The sequence below is a fragment of the Arachis ipaensis genome, chromosome B7, assembly GCF_059453495.1.
Source record: "Arachis ipaensis isolate K30076 ecotype BB chromosome B7, ASM5945349v1, whole genome shotgun sequence".
Taxonomy (NCBI): domain Eukaryota; kingdom Viridiplantae; phylum Streptophyta; class Magnoliopsida; order Fabales; family Fabaceae; genus Arachis; species Arachis ipaensis.
Window position 1 is genome coordinate 26,825,914 of NC_142442.1, and position 22,400 is coordinate 26,848,313.

Genomic DNA, 22,400 nt, shown 5'->3' on the forward strand with positions numbered 1-22,400 from the left:
GAAAGAGAAAACGAAAAGAGGAGAAGAAATTTCAATAAAAAAAAAAAGGAAGGAAGAGGTGGTGTTGATGACGATGATAACGAGAGAGAAATATTACGAAAAAAAAGAAAAGAAGAAGAAGAAGAAGAAGAAGAAGAAGAAGAAGAAGAAGAAGAAGAAGAAGAAGAAGAAGAAGAAGAAGAAGAAGATGAGGAGGAGGAAGAGGAAGCACGGAGAAAAAAGAAGAAGAAAAAGAGGCACAAAAAAAAACGTGAAACGGCGTGAATATAAATGACTTGTGTGACTTGTATTGAAAATCACTTGTATGTGGAGAATTACTCAATTAATAATTACTAAAAATCCAAATAATTTATAATTACTAATTGAATTATTAATTATTAAGCATAACAGTAAACACAAAAATTACTTACATATACAAGATGTTAAAGATATTCTGATATATGCTCGTCAGCACGTGTGATGTCACGCTTTTTCATTTTTGTCTTTAACGCTACACTAAAATAATATAGAAAGAAATTATTTATATTTTTCTTTTTTCTTTTTTACTGAAAACAATAATAATAATAACTATTAATCTATTTACTAAACACATATCCTAAGAATTACTAATTATCCTATCTAAATATGTTTCCATTATTTTTCAATATATATTGCAAAAATGCCTAAAATTACTAAACATACTAAAATTTAATAACAATAATTTTTTTTCCAATAAATAATTAAAATAAAAAACATAACGGTATATATATATATAATAATTCAATTTTATTATTAAAAATTTCACGCACTATACATATAAATTAACTAGAAATTTAAACTAATAAAAACCGAAACATCTAATATTTTATATAAAAAAAATTTAAATAATAATCAAAGCTAATATATTTTAGTTAAATTTTAACCTAAAAACCTAAATCACTAAAAAATTATATCCGAATTAAATAAATAATAATTCTATTTTGAAATCAATTATTTTAAATAAAATTAAAATTATTAATTTTTTTCTAATAAGTTATTTAAAATATAACTAAAATTACTAAAAACATCTGTTTTTTAAAAAAGTAAAAATTAAAACAAAACTAAAATTCTAAAGCGGCCTTTTTTCATATAAATTATATAAAATCAAACTAAAAATAATAAAATTCTGTTTTTTAAAAAATTAATTAAACAAAATTAAAATTAAAAAAATATACACTAACATTCAACTAATACTATACACTAACGATAATTTATCAATGCTAACAATTAATACTATTATTATAACTTTAACAAAGAAAATATATTTTTTAACTACTCCTAATCAACTAATAATTAATTTATTTATCTACTTAATCAAAAAACTATTTTAAAAATATTATATACTATTTGTTTTTAGAATTTTTAGTTCAAAAAAATAGGATTAACCCTAACTAACTACTAATAAAACGTTTAAAATATTAACCATTTTCTATCTTTGACTGACTGCCGTTTTCTTTATTGTGGGAATGTGGGGTAAGTAAAATGGCAACTTCCAGCTTCTTCAAACAGAATGAATAATAGGAATGGAGACAATGAACTGAAGAAGAAAGAATGAAGGAAGAAGGGAGTTGGCGTTTTCATTAACGTGTGGAAAGAGAAAGGAACCTGCCACGTGTCGATCATGCACAACAAAACGTCGGTGACATTTTGATCAACACGTCAGTGACATTTTTCACATAACGGCGTCGACGTCTTCCTTGCGGCTCCCATAGCGCCGTTAAACTCTCCTGTTCGGTCATTTTTGTGGGTAACACCACCTTTGGTCCAATATTAAAAAAAAAAGTTCAAGTTAGACACAATCTCAAAGGCACCATAGCATTCACCATTTTTTATATATACATAGTGTTTTTGAATAACATACCTGGCCAGTTTTTTCATTGACAAAGGCATTACTGCAGTTGAGGCCTCTATAGATGATGCAAGGATGATGAGTATGCAAATAATTCAAACCTTCAAGAATCTGCTTAGACCATTTCTTTAGAGCCTTCAAGAAAACATGTTTGTGCCTCTTCCGGTATTCCCTCAGATTGCCACTGTTACATACCTCAGTAATGAAATTGAGTGTGTTGTTCATGTCATCCTCCCAGAAGGCGAAAAGTGAAATGATATGTTCATTGGAAATGCTTTTGAGCAATGTGACTTCAGAGTAATGCCTATCCACCATGGAAAGATTGATAAACCACTATTTTATGGTATATTTTGGATTGAATTGAGTGAATTTTATCAACTATTCTCACACTTATCCATATAAATTGCATGTTTTTAAGTTTCCTTTCTAATTTTATGCTATGATTGAAAACATGCTTCTTTGGCCTTAAAATTGCTAATTTTTAATCATCTTTTATTACCATTCGATGCCATGATATGTGTGTTAAGTGTTTCAGGTTTTATAGGGTAGGGATGACTTAGAAGATGGAAAGGAAGCATGCAAAAGTGGAACGAACACAAAGATTTGCAGATTTGAGAAGCTGGTACCGACGCATACGCGTGGCTGACGCGTGCGCGTGACCAAATACAACGTCTACATGACGCGTACGCGTGACCTTGCGCATAGTTAAACGATGCGTATGCGTGGCTGACGCGTACACGTGACGAGCGGCATGTGCCTCGATAAAGAGAAAACGCCGGGGGCGATTTTCGGGCTACTTTTGGCCCAGTTTCAAGCCCAAAAAGAAAGACAAGAGGCTGGAGAGGGGAGCTGGAAAGGGTGGATTTCTCTCTTTAGGTTTTAGGGTTTCTTATTTTATTTTCAGTTTCATTTAGGTTTAGATTCTACCTCTCATCTTGATTCAAGTTCCTCTTTTAATTTCCTATTATTACCTCTTTGCTCTTTTAATTTTATATGTTATTTCCTTTACCTTGTTACTTTATTGTTCATGACTCTTTGTTGATTCTAATTTCTTTTTAATGCACTTTGAGGTATTTTATGTTTATTGTCGCTTTCTTCAATTTGTTGTTATTGTATTCTTGCAATTGTTAGTCTTAGATTTTACTATTTCTTGTTAATTTTTTATATTTTTATTTTGTGTCTTCCAAGTGTTTGACAAAATATTTGGTTGGATTTTAAAATAGATTTTTGTGTTCTTTTCTTAAATTGAGTAATTTGGAGACTCTTGAATTGTCAAAGTCTCTTGTTGATTGGTGATTGAAAGTTGCTAGTTGGGTTGAGTTTCAATAAATCTAGTCTTTGATTAGGATTTGTGAACTTAAGTTGATTTTGCTCACTTGACTTTCGTTCAATAGTTAGAGGTTAACTAAGTGAGAGCAAAAGGCAATTACCATCACAATTGACAACGATAATGGGGATAGGAATTCCAATTCTCAACCCTTGTTAGGACTTTTCTTAGTTATTAGTTTATTTTCTTGTTATTTACATTCCTTGTTCATCGTTCAAAAATCCCAAAAATACTTTTCTACAACCAATAATAAGTACACTTTCCTGCAATTCCTTTGAGAGACGACCCGATGCTTAAATACTTCGGTTATTTTTATTGGTTTGCATTGTGACAAACAAATTAAACGTTGATTGAGGATTGAATGTCAGTTTAGAACTATACTTCAACGTGATTATTTTTGAGAAATTCTTTACCGACATTTATCCTCTGTTAAGTTTTTGGCGCCGTTGCCAGGGAATTGCAAATGTGTGCCTTATTATTGGTTATTGTATATATTATGAATATGTTTGCCTCTTACTTCTTTGTTAGTTGTTGCTTGTTTCAGGAGTTTGTTTTCATTATTTCTTATTAGCTTTTGATTTTATTTTGTCTTTTCACCATAAATTCTCACCCCTTTGGCTATGAGTGTGGTTACAACTATGTCGTAGGAAATGGGAACTCCAATGAAGGCTTGCATCAAGGATGGGAGAATCAAAGGTGGGAGGAGGCTCAAGCATATGATCAATCTTCATGGCAACAACCCTCTCCAATGCACTATGAGCAGGAGCCATTCCAAGATGTATACCAATCAGATGGCTATGGTGGACCTTCTTGTGACTATCAACAACCTCCACCATATGCATATGAACCTCCTCCACAACATAGCCCTCAACCATACTCACAAGCCTCATACCACCAAACACCCTCATATGATCCTAATCCTTATCCACCACACCAACCACCATACGAACTATACTTAGAACCACAACAATTCCAATACCCATACTCCCAAGAACCACCACCTCAATATACACCACCTCCATGCTCTTACCAAGATGAACCACCTTCCTATCATGAACCCTTCCTCCCAAGCAATGAACCCTTATATCCATCCCAATCTCCAATGGGTGACACCCTTGGTCTTATTCTTCAAGGCCAAAGCGAGATGCAAAGGACGACACTAGAATTCGCAGCTGCCTTGACCGAGGTAGTAAGTCGATTAGCTTCCCAATGTTTGGACACTCAACGAACTCCCATGGCCTCATGCAGAGAATCTAATGAAGAACGGAGCATGAGAGAGAGATTAGAAACTCCGATAAAAAATGAGGAGTGTGACTTTGTATTGGAGCAATTGGAGGAAGCCGTAATTGTTAAAGTTTTGTTGAACTTGCTTGAAAAAATTTAATTTAGAACATGGTATTAGAGCTCAAACACACAAGCCTAGTGATATTTTTGAACCTATTTGATTGGTTGCATCTTATCAACCAATATTTTATTTTGGTGTGTGTTGTTCTCTCTAAGATTATAATCTTTGTCTTGATTGATTCTATATTTTCATTGTTTGATGTATGAACGCATTTATACGATTGAGGCATTTGTTTCACAAAGTTCACATACCCAAATAGCCTTACCTTTTCATCATTCTTTGCAAACCAATGCTGAGCCTATTTTAACCCATTTGTTTTTTATTTTAGCACATCACTAACTCTAAACGGAAAATAATAAATGTCCTTAATTTAAATCATTGATTAGTTTAGACTAGTGTGATTTAAGTGTGGAAAAATTGGGTTTGGGAATATTTGATTTGGGAATTGGGTATGTTATACTTTTTGTAAGAAAGCGAAAAAAATATATAGTTGGGCACATATTCATGCATTCAATACTTGAATCATATGCATTAATTTCTCGTTCATATATATTATTCACCACGTATATAAAAAGAATAAAAAGAAAAAAAAAAGAAAAAAAAAAGAGAAAAAAGAAAGCAACACAAGGGGACAAAATGTCCCAAAATAAGTGGTGTTGACAATGCATATGTATTGTTCTCAAATTTGGGATGCATGAATATGTGGCAAAAGATAGTCAATGGGTAGTCAAGTTTTTGCATTTTGATTACATGTGTTAGAAACAAGAGACTGAGAGAGTAATCTGAAAAGTGTATTATTGAGTTGTGTACTGAGGTACAATATACAAGGGGTATTTATAGGTGCTAAATGAATCAAAGTAATAAAGACATAGAATCCTACAATTAATGTACAGATATGCTATATAAATATAGACGATGCTAATTGATCTAAATTGATTTTAATGATTCTCTAACATCCCCCCTCAAACTCAAGTGGGAGCTAAGGATACCAACTTGAGTTTGGATAACAAAGTCCGAAAGCGAGTCGGGTGATGAGCTTTCGTGAAGATATCAGCAGTCTGATCCAGTGTCCCAACAGCAATGAGACGAACAACATCAATAAGGATACGTTGCCGAACAAAATGACAATCAATCTCAATGTGTTTGGTGCGTTCATGAAACACATCATTATGGGCAATCTGAATAGCACTGCGGTTATCACAAAAAACATCAGTAGGGGACGACTGAGGAGCACCCAGATCTTCGAGAAGCCAACGAACCGAGATAACCTCAGCAGTGGTGTCAGCGAGGGCACGGTACTCAGCTTCTGTGTTTGAGCGAGCAGTGAACGTTTGCTTCTTAGCACGCCAAGAGATGAGAGCATCGCCAAGAAACAAACAGTAACTAGTAGTAGAACGACGATCAGTGGGATCACTAGCCCAATCAGCATCAGAGTATGCCTGAAGGGTCAAAGAGGAATGGACAGAAAAATAAAGACCATGAAATAGAGTGCCTTTGACATACCGAAGAATGCAAAGAACTGCTGCATAGTGAGTAGTACGAGGAGCAGACAAGAACTGGCTGAGGACATGAACTGGATAGGCAATGTCTGGTTGGGTGATAGTCAAGTAGACGAGACCTCCAACTAACTGGCGATAAAGTGTCGGATTATCCAAAACAGTGCCATCCATAGGGGTAAATCGAACATTAGGCTCAAGAGGAGTAGACTCAGTGCGACTATCTGTAATCCCAGCGCGAGCAAGAAGATCTGAAGCATACTTAGCCTGAGAGAGATAAATTCCATCATCTGTGGAGATGACCTCGAGACCAAGAAAATAGCTGAGAGAACCAAGATCCTTCATCTCAAAGGTACGGTGAAGTAAGGCCTTGAGATCAGAGATACCATCAACATCATCTCCAGTAATGATCATGTCATCAACATACAAAAGTAGAAGAACAACTCCACGGTCGATTTTACGAATGAAAAGCGCATTCTCATGAGGACTAGAAATAAAACCAAGACTGCATATGGTAGTGCTAAACTTGTCAAACCATTCACGAGGAGCTTGCTTAAGTCCATAAAGTGCCTTGCGAAGGAGACAAATCTTACTGGAAGGACAAGGATATCCTGGAGGTGGTTTCATATAGACTTTCTGTTTCAAATCCCCATTAAGAAATGCATTCTTCACATCCATCTGACTGAGAGACCATCTTTTAACTGCAGCAATGGCAAGGAGAGCTCTAACAGACGTAAGGCGAGCAACAGGAGCAAAAGTCTCTTCATAATCAATACCATACTCTTGCGTACAACCTTGAGCAACCAAGCGTGCCTTATAACGGTCAATAGAGCCATCAGAGCGAGTCTTGATCTTGTATACCCATCTACTACCCACAACTTCCTGATCAGAAGGAGGATCAACCAAATCCCAAGTGTGTGCTTTTTCAAGTGCCTGTATTTCTTCCTGCATTACTTGTTGCCAATTTGGATTTGTGGAGGCTTCTCTGAATGACTTAGGTTGATGTTGATGAAGAATAGTAAAAAAGCAATGATAATCAAGAAGATGAGGAGGGAGATTCCTTACCCTAGAAGAACGAGTGGGAGGAGGAGGCATGACACTAGGAGCGGGATCGCCGTCCGAACTAGAATCATCTGGAGATGGAGAAGGTGGAGGATCAGGAGCCTCGAGGGGTGGACTTGGGGTAGACCCTGTAGTATCATCACTAGGAAATAGATCAACATTTGGGTTAGTAAAAAACAGTGACGGAGTAGAAGGAATGGACTCAAAGAAGGAAAAACTAGAGAACATGTGATGCTCCCAGAAGACAACATGACGAAATATACGAATACGGCGAGAGATAGGATCCCAACAACGATAACCCTTATGTTCAGAAGCATAACCAAGAAAACAACACATGCGAGCCCGAGGTTCAAGCTTATTATGTTCATGAGGCTGAAGAAGGACAAAACAGACACAACTAAAAACACTGAGAGAACTGTAATCGGGAGAAGTACAATAAAGACGCTCAAAGGGAGTAGTGTTACCAAGAACAGAAGAAGGGAGTCTATTGATAGCATGAACAGCAGTGAGGACAGCTTCACCCCAAGCACGCTCAGGACAGGAAGAGGAAATAAGCATCGCACGGACAGAGTCAAGAATATGACGGTGTTTACGCTCAGCTCTGCCATTTTGTTGAGAGGTACCAGGACAAGAAAACTCGGACAAAGTATCCTGTTCAGCGAGAAAATTTAAAAGTTTGGAGTCACGATATTCCATAGCATTATCACGTCTGAAAATTTTAATGACCTTTGAAAACTGAGTTCGAACCATAGTGGCAAAGTTAATATAAATCTGAGGCAACTCACAACGATTAGTCATCAAATAGACCCAAGTAAAACGTGAATAATCATCAATAAAGATGACAAAATATCGAGCCCTTCCATAGAAGCGGTGGGAGCGGGGCCCCAAACATCAGAATGAATAAGATCAAAAGGAGAGCATGCAATAGAGGAATTATTATTAAAGGATAAGGCAGGTTGTTTTGCAGTGTGACAAGAAATGCAAACTAAAGACTCATTTTGAACTTGACCTAAAACACCCGTAGATATAAGAGGACGTAATTTGCCTAAGGAGCTATGGACAAGACGACGGTGCCACAAGTGAAGAGTAGATGGAGAGGAAGCAGCACAGAGATTTATAGAGGAAACATGAAGGTTCTCGAGCTCAAATAAGCGTCCGACCTTACATCCAGTCCCGATGATCTTTCCCGTCTGACGATCCTGCACACGACAACCAAAATTTGAAAAAATGACATCAAAACCAAGTTCAACAAGCTGACCGACAGAGATAAGATTAAAATTTAATTTTGGAATAAAATAAGCATCAGAAAGATGAATATTGGACTGTGAAATAACCCCGTGATGTGATGGATGCAAGAGGGAACCATTAGCAGTGTTAACAGAAGGTGCATTTGTAGTGGGAGACAATGACGAAAAAAGATGACGCAAAGGAGACATATGATTGAAACAACCAGAATCAAAATACCATTTAGAATTACTTGGAGGGGTGGAAAGAGTAGCGGGGGTATTACCAGGAAAGGAGAGAAGTTGCCTAAGAAAGGTTTCAATATCTGATGTTGAGACAGAAGGTATGTTGAGAGATGTGGAAGAGGTGGACTCAGTAGCAGCAGCAGCAGCAGAGGCAGGCACATGCGAAAAGTTGTTGGGACGAGGTTGATACTTATTCTGATCTGAGCGTGGTGGTCGAGTAGGACAGGTAGCAATCAAGTGACCCGAGAGCTTACAATAATGGCAGAACAGTTTCGGGCAGTTGGAGCCAATGTGGCCTTTTTGTTTGCACTTACGACATTCAATAGAAGGACAGTCGGAGAAGGAATGCCCAGGCCGATTACAATTGCGACAGATTTCGCCCTTTCTGTCGGTGGCAGCAAAGACAATTTCACTTTTAGAACGAAGCAATCCCAAGCGCGTTTCTTCAGACTTAAGACGAGGAAGAGCATCTTCAAGACTAGGCAAGGGATTCTGATGAAGAAGAGAAGCCCTGACCGGCTCATAGTCATCAGTAAGTGCCATTAGAAATTGGATGAGACGTGTCCAGTTCCGATAATCCTCATATGCCTTAGCATCAGTGGGATCTTTAAGAACAGGCTCACAAGAGGTCAACTGATCCCAAATAATCTCCATCTGAGCAAGAAAATCAAAAACTGCTTGGCCACATTCTTGCTTAAGGCTATGAAGTTCCTTAAGCAGTTGGTACTGATGAGAGAGATCAGAAATAGTGTAACGTTTTGCCAAATGATCCCATACTTCTTTAGCAGTTTCAAAACGCCCAAACTGTAAATGAATGCCAGGAGTAGAAGTGTTGCGGAACCAGGTGATAATCTGATGATTTTTACTATCCCAATCTTCTAATTTCTCTGCATAGTCCTTCTTCTTCTCAACATCCTCCTTGGATTTGGAGGCACCATCTTTGGATACAGTTGGCTTAACAGGACAAGCAATATCACCAGTCACATATCGCCATAATTTTCGCCCTTTAAGAAATCCTCGCATAGCTTCAACCCAATGTGCATAGTTGGAGCCATTAAGAATAACAGGGATAGGCTGAAAGACATCCGGTTTTTCCATAGCTTCAAAAATTCCAAAAATACTTTTCTATAACCAATAATAAGTACACTTCCCTGCAATTCCTTTGAGAGCCAACCCGATATTTAAATATTTCGGTTATTTTTATTGATATGTATTATGACAAATAAATTAAACGTTAATTAAGAATTGTATATCAATTTTAGAACTATACTTCAACATGATTATTTTTAAAAAATTCTTTATGGACATTTATCTTCCGTCAAGTATCATCATCACTCAAGTTCCCAAGCTTCACTTGGTTCCAAGCCACTCCTGTTCCCTCTTCTTTATCAAATGCTCTGTACACAATTTTGAAAGCACCACTTATTCCTAGTGTCTCACCGTATCTGCCATATCTTCCGGTTGGATCAACTTTAACAAATGGTTCTTTGTCTCAGGACCGGTGTTTACAATTGGCATCTACCACCAAAACATATTATGGATCAAAATTAGAACTAATAACATCCATAAGAAAATAAAAATGTTATATATACAAAATTTTGTGTATAAATATATATTGTTTAACTTATTTTATACGAGTAATTAATTTGACAACTAATTTTTAGTGTGACGTAATATGATTGTAAGAAAATAATATAGTATAAGAAATTGATACGAGAATAAAATTAATATGGTTTAAGTATCCACCAAAATAAAAATGTCTATTTTGATGGTAATTAAAGAAATAATTTAATGATAGCGTGGAAATAAAAACTGATCTGTAATATCAAATTGAATCAATATAAAATCATTACATGATGTGTCTGGATGTTATACTATTCAAATAAAATTTTAATATATTCTAACAAAAATATTGTTGAAACAAATTTAAGTGAAAAAAAAATAGAATTCACCTTTAAAGTTTTGGAAGAATTTTAAATATCTGAAATACTAGTATTTTAGTAGTTTTAAATGTTGATTTTAATTATAAAAAATATATATAATATATTAATTAAAACCAATAATTTAATAATATTAATATTTCAGATACAACACTTAAAATTTTTTCTAAAGTTTTAACTCTATCATGTGTACATCTAGTTTTTGAACTAAAAAGGTGTTACATAATCTAAAAACTTTTCTACGTGTTGGAAAAATATAAAAGTAAATTCTATAAAAATGTGTTTGAAATTAAAGAACACAAAATACAACATATCTTAATACATAAGTTTTTATACTTTCTATTTTTTAAAACAGTGAAACAGGTCCACGTTATCTTCCACATCATGATAAATATCCTAAAACGATACTTTCATTCATACTTCATGAACATTACAATCAATCGTCCTCCATAATATTAAAAAGAAAAAAAAAATCAGTTTAAACTTATCATATTTAAGGGGCAACTATATATCTATATAAATCAAGAGGGTGGGTTAAAACAGTAATTTACTTAGATTCGAAAGTTTAACGGTTTTATAAAGGGTGGTTATCAGTGCGCTTATTATTTTTTGTGTGGGGAAGAGCTGAATGCATCTCACAATGATGGGAGAAGAAATGAGTTTTTCATTGCTATGGTGTGAACAAATCGGTCCCTCCGATTTGTTTTATTTTTAAAATCAACAATCACAAATCGGATGGTCCGATTTGTGTTTTTAAAAATAAAAAAAAAAATTTTCTGTTGAAATCGGACCGTCCGATTTCTATTTTAAAAAATAAAAAAAAATTAAAAATACAAAACGAACCATGCGATTTGTAGTTTTTTTTTTTATCAAACAAATCGGACCCTCCGATTTGTACTTTATTTTTTTTTTCAAACAAATCGGACCGTCCAATTTGAATAAAACACCATATAAAAAAAACACCTAATTTTCCCATAATAATGTATTACACATATATTTATATAATATAAAAAAAAATTAGCCGTTATCAGTTGTCACACTCAATATTTATTGTTACACTTTTTGTAGCTTTGGTTTTGATATTTTCACAATGTCCTTAGAAAAAGTTATTTCAAAAAAACAAAATTGTTATCAATAAAAAAAGTAAGGCAAAGTCTTTGATATAGATCAGGAACGGATTTATGTGGAGGGGTGTGGGGGCAATTGCCTCCATTGAATTTTCAAGAGAGAGAATTGTTTCTATTATAATAATTTGTTTGTCCTCACACTTCAAAAAAAAAATTATGTGTAAAAAATATTTATATTATTAGATATTAATACAACAATAAAAATTATTGTATTATATAAATTTAAAATAAATATTAATAATAACTAATAATAATCTAATGATTTAATTATCTAAAGTTAAGCTTAATTTTTTAAATATAAATGAGATTATTAGTATTTAATACTTTTTTATAATATATATAATTTATTTATTTTTTATTGTTTTGTTTAATTTAATTTTGTTTATATATACATATAATATTGTTTTCGTTAAAAAAAATTTTTATTATAATATTATAAAATATCAATTTTGTAATTAAATATCAAAAAATTATTTGATATTTGTTTAATAGAAAAAATATATTATTTTATCTATACCTATATATAAAAATAATTGTGATGGTTTAATTTAAATTTTTATTTTTTTTTATAATTTTTTTTGTCTCTTTCACATAATTTTAGAAAAAATTCAGACATCAAAATAAAAAATAATCAAAATTTTAGATTAGTTCATTCGAGTTATATTTCTTATAGATTTTTTAGCTATTGAGTTATAATTTTTTTGTATCATATAAAAATAATCAATATAAATATAATTTAACGGATATTAGATGCTTGACTAAGCGCAAGTATTAATAATAAATGTATTACTCATGCAATATTACCGAAATATTAAAATAAAAAAATATTTTTAAATTAAATTACTATACTTTTAGATGTACTAATTATATTTATTTATTAGAAATTTGATTAACTAATATACTCCAAAATTTAAATATCTAAATATATTAATATTAATATATATTTTTTATTATTTTATTATATTATTTTGCCCTCACTTCTAAAATTTTTTAGATTTGTCACTGATATAGATGGAAAGGAGACATCTATATGTATAAATTTGTGTTGAAAGAATGTTGGCTAGATAAGTATTTTTTGAAGGGGACAAATTCTGTGACGCATCAAATAGTACCTGTACTTATAACAGTAGTTGATGTGAAGTACATGCAACTTTTGAAATTAAGGAAAGGTGATTACGTTAATTAGAATATGTGGGATTAGCTAGTAAAATGGGTTATTTCATGGTATAAAGAGTTGGACGTGTTTTGTTCTAGGCTTGCACTTTAAAACAGTGCAATATAAACATATAAGATTTTGTAGGTCTTTTTAATTTATAGTTTTATTGTAAGATTTTGTGTATACAGTTTTTTGGAAATGACTATTTTAGTGGGTTTAGTCAGAAAATAGTTGACATTTAGATGAAAGATTTATTTTAGTGGGCTGTCACAAAATAATGAGTTATAGATGCTGAAAAATTTTCTTAAGAGCAAATGCTTGTTTTAAGAGAGGAAATTTGGATAATAAAAGAAACCGTTACTAAAGAAAGAATATTATTTTCATGAATAACTACTAAAATGTGTAATCTTAAAATATTATTTTTATGAAATTGCTTATATCATGTAAATCATAAATATTAATTATTTTTTATAAAGTTTTAATTTATAAATAAGTTATTTAAAAAAATTTATACATTATACCAAAAAAATTTGAAGACCAAAAGTTATTAAAAATTTGTTATAAAAATATTTATTTCTATTAATAGACAAAAAATTTTAATACTAAATTTAGAATTACGTTATACACAAAAAATTCTAGTAATAATTTGAGAATTAAGTTGTTTAACAAAATAAAAAGTAATATATTAATTTAGTGGTTAAAATTTATTCAACATTAATTAAATAATAAAATAAAAACATAATGAATGAAAACGGAATGTGTTAAGTTTTTTTTTTTTTTTTTGGCTGGTCCTGGGATTAAGGTTAATTAAGTAATGTGCAGTGTAGTTGCATAGTAAGATGGCCCTCCAAATTAGTTTATGACCTGGATGCTTATATTGGATTTATGAATCCACAAAAAAAATCTAAAACCTTGCTATAAAAAAATTTTAAGCTTTTTATAATAACTTTCAATTTTTTTACAATTTTAATAATATATCATTTGAATAATATATGTCATTTTTTTAAATAATATTTTGAATGTTTGAATAAATTTATAAAAAATTAGAGAGTATTAGGGGACACGCATGCTTTCTAATTCTTTTTTCTTTTTCTTTAATGTAAAAGGGTTTTATTGAATAATATTTTTTTAATTAGCATGACTAATTTTTTGTTTTTTTTTTTATTATTCATTAGAAGTACTAGTTGTATCTTTTTTTGGTCATTCATTGAGTAATATTTTTTATAACAAAATTTTAATACTTTTTTGGTCTTCAAAATTTTTTTGAGTATAATGTATATATTTTTTTAAATAAATTATTTGTAAATTAAAATTTTATAAAAAATAATTAATATTCGTAATTTAAATAATATAAGTAATTTCATGAAAATAATATTTTAAGGTTATACATTTTAGTAGTTATTCATGAAAATAATATTCCTTTTTTAGTAACTATTTCTTCTTCCATCCAAATTTCATCTCCAGAAAATTTTTGAGCATCTATTACTTTATCATTTTGTGACAACCTACTAAAATAAATCTTCCATCTAAATGTCAACTATTTTCTGACTAAACCCACTAAAATAGTCATTTCCAAAAAATGTAAATACAAAATCTTACAATAAAACTATAAATTAAAAAGGCTACAAAATCTTATATTTTTATATTGCATTGTTTTAAAGTGTAAACTTAGAAAAAAACACGTCCAACTCTTTATATCATGAAACAATCCATTCTACTAGCTAATCTCACATATTCTAATTAACATAACCAAATGCCTCTGGATAAATTCAAAATCTCTACGTAAATAGTGCTTATGTTGATTATTAGGATGTTTTTTCTACTAAGTATCTAAATGGTTCTTTTTCATACTAAATAGATGTTCTTTTATATATTTTATAATTTTTGTATATACTAAAAATCGGAATTGTTGGAAGTTTCGTGATCCGACCCCTATTTCTCCAACATATCATTTAAAATTTTAATTTAGGGTGAGAAGCAATTAATATCAAATATTATAAATTAAAATAAATAAAATTAATTAAATATAATTATAAATTAATTAAATTATTTACTTTTTCACTGATTCCATATACTTTTCCTCAACATAATCACCTTCCCTTAATTTCAAAAGTTGCATGTGCTTCACGCTGACAACTACGGTTATAAGTACAGGTTCCATTTGATGCTTCATAGAATTTGTCTCCTTCAAAGAACACTTGTCTAGCCAACATTCTTCCAACACAAATCTATATATGTAGATGTCTCCTCTCCATCTATACTAAAGATTTAGACATTGTTCATAATAATCTTTAAAAGATTGTGCCAATTTGATAACTGAATAATTCAACGTTTCAATTTAGTTTTTTAAAAAAATCAATACGAGTCAAATTAGTATTTTTGTTAACTTATCTATTACTATTAATTTATAATGTGTGATATTTAAGGTTAATTTTTTTTGTTATGGCATTGAGAGGAGAGAATGATAGAGACATAGTTTGAGAAGTGAGTTTCACAAAAATATTGAGTAGAAGTAAATTAGACTGTCCCATTTGCATGTTTTAAACCTTTTTAAATTCATAGAATTGAAATTGGAAGGTTTAATTTTAATACCTTAACTTAAACGATTTTTATATTTGAGATTAACACTTCAACAATCCATAATATAAAAAAATATCACTATAAATTTAATATCAAAAATAAAATAAAAATTTAACGATCACATGTTAATAAAAAATTAAAAGAATAATACTATTTTTCTAAAAATTACTAAGATCTAGTTTGGGAAAATAGTTTAATTAAGTTACTTTTGAAAAAATAAATGAATATTAAAAGTAATTTATAAATAAGTTATTTTTTTATATTTTTAATTTTAAAAGTACTTATTTTATAAAAATTTGATAAAAAATAATAATATTATGAGAGAAGTTATTTTTTTAAACTTCTCTATAAACTCTTAAATAGTTTCTTAGAAAGCTGCAATTTAATTTTAAAAATTGCACCAAATATTAATACTACTACTTTTATAAGTCAAAAGTTTAAAAAAAAAATTACTTTTAAAATTTTTCAAATAGACTCTAAAACTAGAATCATATACAAATTAAAAAGTGAATTATAGTAAGTCACTACCATTTACGTTTTATGAAATAAACAAGGAAGAGTCATTGCAATTTAATTGAAACGGAAGAAAAACACATCATTAAAACTACTCATCATAGAGGATAAACACACGCACACACGTCAATGGCAGCTAGAAGTACCTCCTCCTCCATTACACCCCATTTCTTCACTATTAGCAGGAAACTAGCCAGCAAATAAGTTTGGTTCAAGACAAAAATAGTTTGTTAACGAACCAATGAAAAATCGACAAATTAATTGAACCGTCTTATATTTTAACGGTTAACGAATAACATAGGATGAATATTATCTATCAATTTAATCATTCAATCACAATAAAATATGATGAATATTATCCATATCAAGTTTTATCAATAAATATGTAATTGAAAAATGTTTATGTATAGAGTAAAGACCCAATTTAACTTTATTCTATTTTTGTAAAAGACATAAAATGAAATATTTTGGCTCTAACATTAGTATGTTGATACAATATGAATTGTCGTTAAAAAAATCATGAAATAGTAACGATCAAACTCTTCCAAAGAGGAGAATGAATGATTTCATGTATGATCGTCATTTCAACCATGCATGCTGCATTTCAATGCTGTTGACAGAGTATTATTGGATGCTCCTTGCAGTGGAACTGGGGATTTATTTAAGTGATTTCTTCGTGTGCTTGTCTTTTTTCCTCTACAAACTAGAAATGTGCGCATCTGCAGACCTTCACCTTCTTTGTCTTCCTCTTTTTCAGAGGGAAAGGGATGGAAAGAAGGTTTTGATGAATTAACTACTCTGTTAGTTCTTCTAGTTTCACCAAATTTTCAATTAGGTCCCTATAATATCTATCGTTTACGCTTTAAAAATCTCTCATACTCAGTAGAGATCTAAGCAATTCTGTTATTTCCAAAATGTGAAGCTTATTTTCTAGAATTTTCAATGATGGATTATTCATTGTTTTATCAGTGTGACTGAGACAGCAATTGCTGAGAGATTGTTTGTATCAGGTGCTCTTGATGCGTTAAAGCTTTGCTTCAGTTATAGTTGTCAACTCTTTGAATTTCAAATAATAAAATAACTCCAAATAAGCATCCAAAACTCTTTATTAAGATGATGTTCCAAAGTACTAAAGGGATATTTACATGCACTCAAAAGCTTATTACATAATAATCGAAAGTCTCAACTTGACTACTTGAGTGCAATGAAGGCAAGGGCTTCCCATCAACCTCTTCTCTAATAACCCTTTTGTATGTAAGCATTCAGACAGGAATGTGTCTGATTCTGTTGTCTGGAGAAGAGAAGTGAAAGATGAACCTTATCTCAATTGTTCATTTTTATTTAGAAAAAATTAAGTAGCATTAATTATTATTTTCCAATAATAACTCAATTAAATGATGGAGTAAGTGACAAGAGAGTGTAAGTATGAGACAAGAATTAATGAGGACAATCTTGTACAATCAGTTAAATGAATCTAAATCTATAATTGTTTCAACCCTATGTGTAACTAGAATTGGACAAATATTTTGTATTAGAAGGGTAGATGACCAAAATCTTTTGCCAAATATTAAGTCCTAGAATAATTCATGCATGATTGTTGACTATTCTGGATAAATTAATATCTGCACTATGGTTATTTCACAAATTCTAGTTTTGCATTTTTTAACCAAGTTATAACCTTTTATATTCATTAACTTTTCTCATGAAGGATCATAGAGTGATGAGCATGAGCTTGTTCTGCAGCCACCAAACAACAATTATAGTTGTCGTTACATGTTTTAAACGAAAACAAATAAAGAAGCCTTTCATGGTTTGCACAAACTCTTGCATCCCAATCAATCTAATGCATGCATATTCCAATTGGGTAGGGGACCACTAATTAGATGATCCATAAAGTTTTAAAAAGTGTTAAATGAATAAAAGAAAATGCAAGTGCCAAAAGCAAAAGATATTCCCCTAAATAATAAAGGACAACAACTTATACCTCCTTTTTCATGATATCTCCAACCTTAGTTAACTGGATGATCTTCCCTGCACGATATCTTCCTGATCTGAGGTAATATGGATAACATGATGATAGAACTTGTTACATAAACAACCTAGTGACAACTTCGATTCACTTTCATTGTAGTATATTATTGGACGACATAAACGATCTACAATCAAAGTCTGTTAGGCTGCGTTTGGTTTTGAGAACATAACAAGACGGGACACTAGAAATAGAAAAATTTAGAATAAATAATAAAAAGTCTAATTTACCTTCATTTTTTCTTTCACACAAAATTTAGAAAGAAAAATAGGATGGTAAAAAATATAATTGTGGAAAATTAATAGTGATAATAATAAAAAAATTGTCTCCGTTCAATGTCTCTGTATCAATTTTGTCAGAAAAAGACACAAAATACATTAATTGTCTCAGCTCAAAGCTCGGGAGAATTTTGTCTCCCATTTCCATTTCTGCGAGAAAAATTTTTTGTAGTCGGATCCCCATTCGGGACAGTCCCCGCATGGATCCTTGCGTCTCGAAGAGTTTTGCCATTCCTAATTGTTAGGGACTTTAGTATTATGGGTAGTTCAAAGTCCCACATTATGTGCTTTTGTTATTTTTAGCTAGTTGATTTGCATCTTCTAGAGTACAGGCGTCTCCTAGTGAAGATTACACAATTGATCTTACCAAAAGTCGCTCTCCATGGCTTTAAAGGAAGTTAGAAGGCTTAGATATCTATACAGGAGAAAGAAATGGTTCAGAAAGTACTTCTACTCGATTTCAAACAGCTCAAGTACCTCTTCTAAACTTTTAGACCATCTAGGCTCAAGGCTCAATTGCCTGTGGTTGTTCAGATGCCTTATTTCGGAACAAGTAGTTAACTCGCTATTTAAATTATCATTCAAATGTTATGTTTTCTTTCAATATAATTTATATTGGTGTTAGCATGTTACCAAAAAAAATATTGGTGTTATTTTTTTTTTTTATCTCTTTAGAGTTTTGGTGATTTAATATATAATTAATTTTTTTATATATACGATTTTTTTATTTAAATAAATTTAAAAAATATTTTATTTATTGAAATAAATAATTTTAAAAATATTTACGAAAATACGTAGTATGTATTATCTCGTTTATAGTATAAATGAGATAAGTTTACACGTATCCCATTTACACTGTAAACGAGATACGTAGTAAATTATAATGTTTACAGTGTAAACGAAATATAATAAGATAAATTTTCAATAACTATAAAAGGATGTACAACTTTTGGCATTCTCTACACACATTTCATATCTTCTTTTTTTCTTTTTTCTTTTTTAAATAGGCAAAAATGTCCAGTGGTGGCGAAAATATGGTTGTCTATGTGTATCTCAATTGTCGTATGAAAAACAGTAGCAATGGAGTGATATTTGAGTGTGATAATCCGTTATTGTTACGCACTCGGCGAGTAAGTTCTTTGCCCGAGTTGAAGAGTTTGATATTGAGTAACCTTAGTGATTTAGGAAGAAAAGAGATCGAAAGGGTGGGTATAGGTTGCTTGTACCGTTGGAAAACAGAATTTTTTGTTTTTGTCTGTTTCAGCTCCAAGGCGACGAGCATGTGTGCCTCATATTTGACATCTATGGGAGAATCATGGCGGAACAAGTGATGGAGCTTTCCGCTGAGGTTGGTGATGTTGGTGGCGGTAGATCCGTCCACTCAACCTTTGTGCAGGATGACCTACCTCTCGCACCACCACCGATTCATGTTGCTAGTATAGTGGAAGACATGGACGTGGATGATGAAGACTTCGACAAAGAGTATGTTGTAGATAGCAACGATAGTGATTCTTCTGAAGATGAAGATGAGGACAAGTTTGTACCGGAGACACCGGTAGAGGCTGCGATATGCTATGTTTTGCCTCTCTCCAACCGATTTCGGCGCTATCAGATATACCAAGTCACTATCATGCATTGGATCTGGACGCGATGCATGAGAAATCTCCATTTTTCAACACCTCGGGAAAGACGATTACAACCTAGACGGTGGGGTGGAGTTTCAGGTCAGCCACAGATTCAAAAATAGAGATGCAGTAATGCAGGGTGTGAAAAACTATAGCATTCGCAGAAATGCTGAGTACCGAGTGGTCGAATCGAACCAATTAAAGTACCATGTGCATTGTTGCCAAACTGCAACTGGATGTTCCTGGAGTCTCCGTGTAGCCCTCCGACAGAACCTCAGATACTGGTGAGGTTAAGTTTAACTGTGATGTATTTAGTCATTTATCATTATCATATCTGGTGTAGTTTTCAACTGTGATTGTTCTATTTCGTTAGAGAAGTCCGGATGGTTGGTAGAGCGCATACGTGTTTAGCACCTACCATGTCCCAAGATCATTGACAGTTAGACAGCAGCCTTATCTGCGATGTCATCCTGCCGTTGATACAATCCAACCCATCCGTCAGCATCCCTGTCCTACAGGGTGCAGTTCGGCAAAGCTATCACTTCAAATCCTCGTATAAAAAGGTCTGGATGGCGAAGCAATAGGCAATTGCACAGATATACGGAGACTGAGAGCAGTCATACAACAAGGGCGTTCCATGCTTATTGTGTTAGACACATGGCCGCAAACTTCATGTCTCGTTTCAAGTAATGGCAGCCACCAGAGATGGACTAAATTGTTCAACTTGTCCGTCATCAGGTAACCCCCAACTAGTAATATGATGTAACACCTCGCATATTGTTGGAGTGTGTCTGGATCAGTGGTGTCAAGCATATGTCAGACTCAGTCCCGAAGCCATGTCAGCTTCAACGAGAAAGATTTCTTCCTCTGCGCTCCCTACTGCTGAACCACTGGAAGCCTGGCACCAAGTAGTCGCTCTACCAACTCCCATGTCTCAGTGTTGTACCATCTGTAGAAATCACGGAAGCACCCCACTGGCTCCCTGTGCACGCGTAGACCGAGGTGGTACGCAACGTCTTGCAAGGTGATGGTGACTCGCCCCATGGCAGGTGGAATATGTGGGTCTCTAGATGCTAGCGCTCCACGAATGCTATGATCAGGAAGTTGTCAAAGACGAAGTCCCTAAGAGACACCATGTCGCCAAAAGCCAACCTCCCTTAAATACGGGATGATGGCGTCTGGTGGTGGAAGTGTGTGACTCACTTATCAAGAAAGAAGTAGGTGATGCCTCTGATAAAAAATAAATGATCACAATTATAAAAAAAAAGTTCCAATGAACATTGACATAACAAACTGAGTTAACTATTATATATATTTATTTAACAAAAATTTATAAATATGTACTAACTAAATTTATTTAAATAAAATTTTTAAAATTAATAAGTACTATGTTAATTAATAAGTATTTCCTGAATCCGTTAATTAAAATAAAAATATTTACTAAAGTAACTAACAATCCAATGAACAAACATTTACTTAACAATTTAATTTAGGTAAACACAAAATTACATCATTGTTTACTTACAAAATAATTTTTACTTGGATACTTAATAACCAAATTAATACATTAAGAGACATATAATTAATAAATTAACTTTAAGAAAAATATCTACCACAATATTTAATACCTAGATTAATAATTATGTATTTAATATTTTAATTATAAAAAAAAAAAACAAAACCAATTCTTAAAATCATATCTTATCAATGATCTATTGTTAACGATACATTCAGCCACCTAAACCATAAATTATATTCTAATTCTTGGTAAGTATCCTAACTATGGCTATACATATATGCAATAATATAAATATGAAGATAACAAAACTAACCGTGAAGTCGGTTGTCTCAGTGACGTGCCATGTTACGTTCAATCGATTGATGTTTGGATCACGTATTCACGTGCATCGATCTGTACGCGCCATTTTAGTGTTACTCAACAATATGATCAGAAAAAGATAGAAGAGAAGAGAAAGTAGTGGAAAGATTGGAAATAGGACCCAAAATATCGCTGTGAACGACATGTATATATAGGTCGCACCCAGTCTTATCTCGTTTATATTATAAACATGATATACACGAGTTATTTGGTCTATCTATAAATAAAATAAGACATACTACATATTTTTGTAAATATTTTTAAAATTATTTATTTTAATAAATAAATTTTTTTTAATTTATTTAAATAAAAAACGTATTATTTTCATCTTCTGATGGTTTTAGTGAAGCCTTAGTTGCTTTCTTTTTTATATTAAGTCATTACAATATAATTATTGAAACAAATAGATCAATTTGTTGATGATATCAAATAATTTTACATATAAATCAGTTGTATATTATATCATATATCGCATTCGTAAATAATATGTTTATCTTAATTATGTAGTATACTAATCTAAAAATCATACAAACACACATACTTGATTAAATGATAATATACCACCTAATGAAATTCAATAAGTTAATACAATATACAAAATAAAAACAAAAAAAACATTATTTCAAAGTCGAAACAGCCAACTATGATGCTGCCTCATATCATACATATGGAAATATTTAACTACGCACGTTATTCGTAGATTAAAA

At 31.8% G+C, this 22,400-nt stretch overlaps 1 pseudogene; it reads right to left on the reverse strand.

Annotated features, from left to right (window-relative positions):
- Window positions 1-10,084, reverse strand: part of LOC107606988 (putative serine/threonine-protein kinase WNK11 pseudogene) — a 33,027-nt pseudogene extending 22,943 nt beyond the window's left edge.
- Between the last annotated feature and the right edge of the window lie 12,316 nt (window positions 10,085-22,400).